Below are 9,445 nucleotides of genomic sequence, written 5' to 3'. Positions count from 1 at the left end.
ATCTGTTTATTTTCTTGTACATTACATAACAGACAATTATGCATTTTAATTACTGACAGTTACGCGTGTTAATTTGGACTCTCTCCTTAACAACCAAATATCATAGAAGAGATGCATCATATGCGTATAGCTTAAATAAACAAAATAATATGTAGGTTAAAAGCTGAGAGCTGTGATAATAGCCAACCATAAAACGTTTAGGTTATAATGTCATATTGACATATTGTATCCATAATTTATTATAACTCGGACGAGCGTCTTCTACAAAGTTTGAAGCACCGGTGATAAATACCTATAAATTATCTACGGGCCATGATAATTAAGCGAAGATCAATATTATAAATAAAACATTTATAATCATTTATTTTAATTACATGTACAGTAAAAACTCAAAAGAGTTAGTATAGGTATGTGCATTGTTTTTGTGAGCCACGGATATACAGGGTGTATCTTATGTCGTCTACGCGTGTTTTTTTAATGACTATGGATCGATGATATCGATATGGAATTTCAAAAAAACGAAAAAATATTATGTTAATACGCACATATTATTATTATCAATTCACGCTTCGTCTGCGTTATTGACCAGAGCTTCTTAACCTTTTTTACGACGACGCCCTAATTTATATCCACACAACAATAGCGATACGCTGTAAATATTAAATACTTAAGGGATTTTTAACGTAAATGTAAATTCATAACAATCTATTCAGAATATCTTCACAATTGTTTTTTCTTATCTGTAGTTTTGTCTATCACGTCATAACACCATAATATAATATATTAATTATACTTTGAACACATAGGTACAACATAATAACAATTTTTCGGCGACACACATCATGGTAATTCGCGAGACACCTGTTGATAACCACTGCACTGGTATAGACTATACCTATATTATAGGTATAGGTACATCGTACGACGTACATCAATGAATGTAATCCTTATTTATTAACACAAAATAGATAATAAATCTGAAAAATTATTTTGGAACTATTCACTTTTCAAATACCAGGTCTTTCATTTTAAAAATTAAAGTATAATTTAATTCAGGCGCTACACCCGCATGCATTCTCGCTGTCTTACAGGTGCATTAGGCATAACATACCAACTGGAAAGTTCGGCAAATCACGTTTAGCTCTGTTAGTTTAAAAATTAAAATGAATTTACCTCTTCTATAATTTAAGGGTATCTATTATTATATACTATAATATATTATTATATATTATTATATATTATTATCTAGTGAACCTCATAAGTTTCACTTTCTTAATTTTTAATCAAGTAAGAATAATAATTGGTAATGGAAATGAAAAAAAGTCTGGCATTTGAAAACTTCAAGAATTTGTGTTTAATAGGAAAATAATAAAAATGTAACTCAGTAATGATGAAACTGGAGAATAGATTTTATTGTTTGGGTCTTGTTAGATTCACATTGACTAGGAGAAGTGCAATGAACTTTATCTCTAATCGTTAATTCATTACAAAGCTGTAAAGCTGAAAAACATAAAAAAAACGCCCAATGAAATTTGTTTAAATTTTTTTAATGTTCTGTAGTAAATTAACTATTAAAGATAAAGTTCTGAAAATCTTCACTGAAAATGAAAATTATGTTTTGTGGGGCTGTTCACACCGACATTTTTCTGTATTCAAATTGTTATACCACTTGGGTGTGATATCAGTTAATAAATTTCTAAAAAATAAAAATCAAAAAAGTTTACATGCCAATCCCTGACTTAGCAAGCGGTTTTTTTTAGATTTTAATTTTAAAGCAAGTTATGCATATTTAAAAAGGCACAAATAATTTACAATTTTTTAATTAACGTTTGATGCGTACAACATATAAACATGTGAACATAGTTTACAGAATACAAACAACAATAATTAATGTTTAATCGGTATTGGCCGTAGCCATTTTCCTCCAAAAAAATAAAAAATGATTCTTGATCGTTTTACTTCACTTTTCATTTTCCTCCAATAAATAAGAAATAAAATAATAAAATAATAAAATAGTTAATATAAATAATAATTTATGCATATTATCAAAAAAATAAAAAATATTCTTTATTAGGCTTAATTGACAGCTGTTATAGATATAGCCGATACCAGAATGTATCAACCGAAAATGTGATCCTAGCAGCAGGGGAAAAAAATAGCATTTGAAAAAAAAATTCTGTTTTATGTTATTTACAATTAAAACGTTACGCAATTTTCGCGTTTATCGTTATTTAGAACTAAAATGTTATACAAGTTTTGCGTTTATCGTTATTTAAAATAGTGTTAATACCTATAACATTTAAAAATAATAACTAATTCGGGTAGGTAATGGCCCTTCTTAGATTGTCGCATGAAATAAATGTTTCTACGAAACCAATAGACCTCTAAACCCCTTAAATAAATAGATTTAAAAATATTTTGTTTTGCGTTATTTTTTATTTATATTTTAATGAATATATTTTGTTCATCGTTATGTTTTGTTTTGCGGTATTTATTTATTTTTGATTCCGTTATAATTACGTTTTTATAATTACATTTTTTATATTAATTACAAATTTCAATCGTTTTCTTGTCAAATATAACGTTATAATCATAACGTTATTATAACGTTTGCAAGCCCTGGATCCTAGCCTTACTCTGTATTTATAATACGAAACGTATAATACTACAACACTGGCTAAAATATTGGAGGGAAATAGACATATTTTCAGTCTAAAATAATGTGGAGAAAAATGGAAACCAACCTTTTTTTTGTGAAGGAAAATGTTATCTCGTTTTTGGAGGAAAATGGAACCGCTCTCGATATTGATGACGTATTCTACCTGTATTAAATAAACTTTTTTCAGCGTATCCCAAACAGCTCTCATCCATTGTTTGCTTATTCCTAAATGGTCTCGTCGAAAAAGGTTTTACGAACACGTCGATTCCCAAACAGCTCCCGTAGGAAAAAGGTATTTCGAGCTGGTAAAATTTCCAAACAGCTGACTGTAATACCAATATGTATACCGATTTGAAGTCGACATATCGATATAACGTTGTATAACTTAAATTTAACCGAAATTAAAGCTCGAAGTCATGTAAATTAACCTAAATAAACAAAAAACAGGAGCTCATTGAAAACATTATTCAAGAATTTTCATCGAATTTAATACCAAGCGTAGATTATATAAAAAAATTGTGCCTTAAAAATTTATCTATTTTATGGTTTTTTATATTTTTACAAAACCATACATTTTTAAAATTTTTTTTATTTTAGATTCTGAGCGGAGCACAAAAATATATTAGTTTTACAATGATATATGTGTGTGTTTTTTTTCTGTCTGTCAGCAACATTTTGAATAGTAAGCATGCTTCGATTTTTGAGTCAGCCTCTAATTTAATAGAAAAGTGAACCTAGTTGGTACTTTTGGGAGGTAAAAATTGGGAGGTCCAAGTAGTTTTAGAAAGCGTCGAGAAAAACAAAACAAAAGTGAAAGAAAAGTGATGATTTTTATTATCATTATAAAATTAAGTCGCTTTTTTTTGTTTGGGATAAACTCCGAAACGACTAGACCGATTTGTTTGATACGATTATATAATATGTTTAGAATGTTTAAATTACACCGCCCACAGCTGACCACTGTAACTTGTAGACTGTAGTCAGCGTAATCAACATAATATATTATGTTACAATTTAACCTAACCTAACAAAATTGGTTTTTAATTTTTTTGTTGCTAGTGACATAGTGTTGATTCAATATTCCTATGTGAAAACTGAAAATACCATTTCCCAACTAAAAATAGTTGGTAAAATGTTCAACATTGTGAAGTGTCAAAACAAAAGAAAAAAAATTAAAACCAGTTTTCAACAAAATCGATTTTCACCGAATTTTTCTATACACCTTACAATTTTCAAAATATTTTATTTATTTCTTAAAATTACTATTTTTGTCATAAAACTATTATAATATTTACTAATTACTTATAATACTATTATCAGGTGTATGGTTTTAACGAGATTTAGACTCACCAAGTTAAACGAGAAAACACTTTTTAGAAAAACTAGTTTTAACTGGTAATAACACTTGAATAGGGCACTATAGATAATTAGGCTTAAAAAAGTAACAGTTTAGAGACTTAATTATTAAAAAGTGAACAAATAGGAGCACTACCGTACAAATATTAGTTACATATATCGATATAAGTAATACCAACATGGTGACATGGTCTTTTGGGGCGTATTGAATGTGTGCACGATACCTATTTTTATCGTGACGCTTTGTCACGTAATTATCGAATCGATAACGCACCACCATGCACTGACCATTTAATACCATCACTGAGCTCTCATATCAAAGTCAACTACTATGTATCAATAGTTTATAGGAAAAGTATAAAATAATTAATTAGTAATAAATAATTTGAGCTTGCAGCTTAAAATAATTATAAATATTTAAATACATTATTTTGGATACCTATACCAAAATACATTTTTTTTACCAGCGTAGGTACCGTAGGCATATGGGTATTTCATAAACTTATTTGTATAATTAAATGTGCGCCAACTTATATGAAGCTCACAAAGGTCAACTTTTAACATTTTCTGATTGTTATAGATAATAATATAATGCTACTAATAAAAATATTAAATATAAAATCAGCTATGTTAAGAATATACAACCTACTTTTTATAGCCAACAATTCTCAGTTGTACTGTTACTTCGCTCATAGCAAAGGTTTAAAAATTATAAACACTACTGTGCCTTAAAAAATATAGAAAATATATTTTAGTTGGTTTATGATTTACGTAAGCTTTGGGGTACACTTAAAATTTGATGGTAAATAACATTACAATTTTAGTTTTTAATGAATTCTACCAAAAACCAATGATTGTGGCTTTATGCTAATAATCTAAAAACCCAATCCAACTGTTGTAAAATTAAATTATGTATTCAAGCAAAGTCAAGTTATAATATGCACAAACCATTTATAGAAAAATAACAATTCAAAGAAAGAGTACTATAAATTAATATTCTGTTCAATTTATAATCTAATATTTGGTTCCTTTTTTAACAGTAAATAGTGATGAATCTGAATTAACTTAACCTAACACGTTTAATACAAAATTAATAATTTTATATAGGCATTTTCATTGAAACTAACATTCAAATTGAATACTTGTGTTATTAATCTAACATATTTTTTATTATATATTATTAACTAACAAATTAGGAATAAATCATGTAATCCATCCAATATATATTAAAATGGGAATTTTAATTTCTTTAGAGAGACATGTTGCGGCCCGACAAAAATCGGTTTGTTCTGAAAATCTCTACAGCCCGAACACCACCCAGCAAGAAACATCATTCCCACCCAGACCACCACATCGGCGAAGCCCATAATCGGGTGCGCATGTGGGTTACTTTGTGAGGGCGGGGGCTCACTGAGTGTTCTGCTGTCACACGTCTATATAGTGTCTACACTCGCCGAACCACGCGTTTTCTTGCAGGACAAACTATAGTAAATTATAATATACAATAATATAATATAATAACAAATATGATTTTTTATCAGCTATAAATCATTCAGGTTAGGTTAGGTTAATCAGTAATTATGTTTATTATGTTTATTGTGTTTATTATGTTAATTACATATTATACAATTAATCCATAAAGGTGATTTAACAACAAATAGGTAATACATTTTGTTTAGCTTCATAAAAATGCATTCAATTAATATAGGTTACATTGTTACGATGGGAATTTTTATACCCCTTACATGAGGATATTTCTTAAATAATGTATTAACCATATCATTTTCACAATTTTTGTCATACCTACGTTTAAGTAATATAATTTGTTTTTTTTGTCAGGTCTTTCTGTATAATATATTTAAAGATAGAATTAAATACAAAAAAAATTCATCCCATATTTAAAAAACTTATATTAAACTATAAAATTAGATACAGTTCAAAATTATCAATTATTATAAATTGTACAGTTACAAAAAATTAAAAGTGAATAACAAATTATCTAAACAATTGTAATAAGAATCAAGGACATATTTAATCTTAATATTATTTATTAAATATTTGTTGTTGTTGTAGTGGTACCTATTTATATAAATAATTGTATTGACTCACTGATAATAAAATAATCATAATATGTCATATTATGTTGTTTAAATACATGGAATTATTACAACAATAGTATTTAGAAATAGACAAGTTATAATAATTAGACGAGTATATTTTAGATTCTGAGCGGAGCGAGGAAGCTAGTGGTTTTACAATGATGTTTATTTATTTTTTTTTTTTATATCCTGTATACAAAATTTCTACCAGAAGGAGTGCTTTGATTTCAACTTATAGTACCTTATCTTTTAGCAAATTGGATCAAGATGGTACTTTAAAGAAGTCATTTTTCGATTTTCTCAATAGTTATTTAATGCCACGGGAAAAACCACCGACAAATTACAAAAAACCGCTAAAAATTAGATTTTAATTTCTAACGCTTAGTTTGTCACTATAGAAACGAATAAAAAGTAATAATATTATAATATTAATTCAACTTATAGGCTATAATAAATAATAACAATATAAAATCCTGACTGACCATAAAAAAAGAAATAAAAACCTATACGTTTTTTGTATACAATGATATAATATCATTCAATTTAAATTTAATACAATCCATTATAAAGTGACCCACATGTAACCTACTGTACAGCAGAGCAATATATTTTTATTTTTTGCTGAAATTGAATTAACGGTTTATATCAGAATTGTCAAGATAAAGTAAAATAGTACTTAACGATTAGTTTTGTGGTTTTATTCATTAATTTAGTTCGTGTGTGTTCTATGTATTATATATTTATGTATTTTAAAATGAAAAGCCTATAGACATCTACATACTGTTGTATAAACAATGAGGTGTATTACTCAAACAAGAATACTGTGACAAAATAGGTAATGAAGTATGTGGGGTGATTTTAATTTATGTTATACAAATGTTTTTATTTATTTGAGGATAACACCTCAAAGGCAAACGGTACAGAATCAATTATAGGTAATACATACAGAAATTCAATAGATACAATAGTTAAGCAAATATCCATAAATGTATTTACGGTTATAGGGATAGATAATTGTATATTGTAGCAATCATCTTACCTTTTAAAATTAATTTAGCTTTAAGATGTAATTAGTTTATTAGATACCGGAATCTATCTATATATGATAAGTATAAACATATAAATAAAAGTCCTGGCACATAATATAATAAATAAATGCATTGGATTCATTATTTCCCAAAAATTTAAACTATGTTGAATAAACTAGATGTATGGGCTGACTGGCAGGAAACGAAAAGATGAACAATTATTGCTCTGTTAACAAGCAAATACGATCACTGCTTGCTTGCTTGAAGTTATGGAATTGTCACAACCGCCACGGTGAGTAGGCAGTGATTTTGTGGTTGAATTTGTTCGGTGCCATTCTGATGTTGATGTGAAACAAATGTGGAGTGAATGTAAAGCTCTAAAGAAAAGAACAATATCCATTTTAAATCTAATGAAAATATCAATATTAATTAAGTAGAACATAATATTATACTCAAAATTACTGACTACACTTATATTATTTTATTTCCTATTGAAAGAATGAAGTCAACAGAAAAAACTGTGTATTATATTAATCAGCTTTTCAATGGTATGCAACTACCTATAATCGTACTATTGTTTGTATTTTGTGTACATTTTTTTTTTTTATAAAATGTCGAGCTTTTTAATATTCTTTGATAATTAATGATAGCGTATACAATAAATTTTATTTATCTGTAGATATTATTATAATAAATAAAATTTATTTCAAAACTGACAACTCACCAATTACATATTTTAATTGTTAAGACATAAAATTTATATACTTTATGCTACTCTTTAAGTTATAACATATTTAACACATAATTCAACAAAGTGTTTCTTAAGTGTTGTAAAGATCAAACTTGTAAATTTTAAATTTCGAAAAATGAATGTTAAAATAATGTTTTTCTAGTATTGTAATTATTGTGAATGTTAGTTTGTAGATAAAAAACTTTCGAAGAAGAATATTTCCAAAAAAAACTATGATTGATAAAAAAATTCCATAGATTTTACAAAATATTAAAGTTTTAAATTTCTTATGCACCACCAATATATAAATATATTTATTAAATCAGCCCTAATTAATAGTACATACAATAACTAAAAATCACCTGTTTAAAATGTTGTTCTAAATTGGTCTATAATTTCAATTGGGGACTGCCAAGATGCTACGGATGAATGTCTTCAAATTATTGTGAGCACCCAATCTGCAAACTTTAGTGTGCCCCACCACAGATCCCCATGCTCTTGTTGTTATCTCTTGCTATGTAAGAATCTGTGGATACGGTAATTGTGTATAAATTCTATGTGTTATGTACAAGGAACGTATCACATATTATGTTTAAACGTTCTAAATCTTAAAGACGCATGTATTTATTGTAACAAAGAACTCAAACACAATTACCAATATTTAAATGTCCGTTGCTCTCAGATCTCGTATGTCGTACAAGTATGTATTTTTCTGAAGTCAAAATAATAACCAAATTCTACTTCTGGTACTGATTTCCACGTATATGCAATCTATAATAGTGCAGATGTTCTAAGTATTTTATATAATATTACATAAAATATACACACAATTACCTGTAAGGATGTTGTCCTCCCATTTCCACCTGAATACTTTGTGTAAAGTGTAATAATATTACACGTTTACTTCTGACGACACATTTACAGCAGCTATAAATGTATAACAATAATTAAACTCACTAAAAACAGACATATGCACACAATATGAGTATAAAATACTATATATTCATATAATAATATAATAAAATACAGTGTAATTTCAATTTTAATTTGTTATATTACTGTTTATAAAACGATAATGATATACTTGGTTAGAATTTATAATCAAGATTAAACTATTGTATAAATTATTTTGAAAATACAAAAAACATTTATGTGATAAATACAATGAATAGAAAATATAATTTTTTTTTTTTTTAAGTAAAACTTCTTTCTTGAGGTGAGTGGAAAAAAAACCGTAACGAAAAATGAAACGACACGTTTGTTTATTTAATTATTTTGCCAGTCATGTAAGGACGCCGCCTTCCTTGGAGGTGAATATTATACTATACTTATTTTTAGTGAAAAATATATCATTTAAAATTATGTGTTCAGTAAAGTTAGGGTTTAGAATAAATAACAGATGATAATATTGTGAGAAAACATGACTTTTATAACGATATTGTTTCAGACCAAATTCATTTAAAACAATATATTATGACGTACCTACTCGTCAAAAACATTGAATTATATGTATTAAATGATAGTAATTGTATAATATAATAGCGCGTCATTAATATGTATAATATATACTTAT

The 9,445-nt window shown here is 27.0% G+C and overlaps 1 long non-coding RNA gene across 1 annotated transcript; it reads right to left on the bottom strand.

Moving 5' to 3' along the window:
• Positions 1–5,138: 5,138 nt before the first annotated feature.
• On the bottom strand, positions 5,139–8,831 carry LOC132949261 (uncharacterized). The gene is made up of 4 exons (XR_009665072.1): positions 8,707–8,831; positions 8,528–8,643; positions 8,235–8,398; positions 5,139–7,519 (listed from the first exon to the last, which is right to left on the bottom strand). It is a non-coding gene; the product is annotated as an uncharacterized LOC132949261 (long non-coding RNA).
• Between the last annotated feature and the right edge of the window lie 614 nt (positions 8,832–9,445).

The sequence above is a fragment of the Metopolophium dirhodum genome, chromosome 7 (assembly GCF_019925205.1).
Source record: "Metopolophium dirhodum isolate CAU chromosome 7, ASM1992520v1, whole genome shotgun sequence".
Classification (NCBI taxonomy): Eukaryota; Metazoa; Arthropoda; class Insecta; order Hemiptera; family Aphididae; genus Metopolophium; species Metopolophium dirhodum.
The sequence above is the reverse complement of the archived record's forward strand: the minus strand, read 5'-3'. Positions and strand labels throughout refer to the sequence as shown.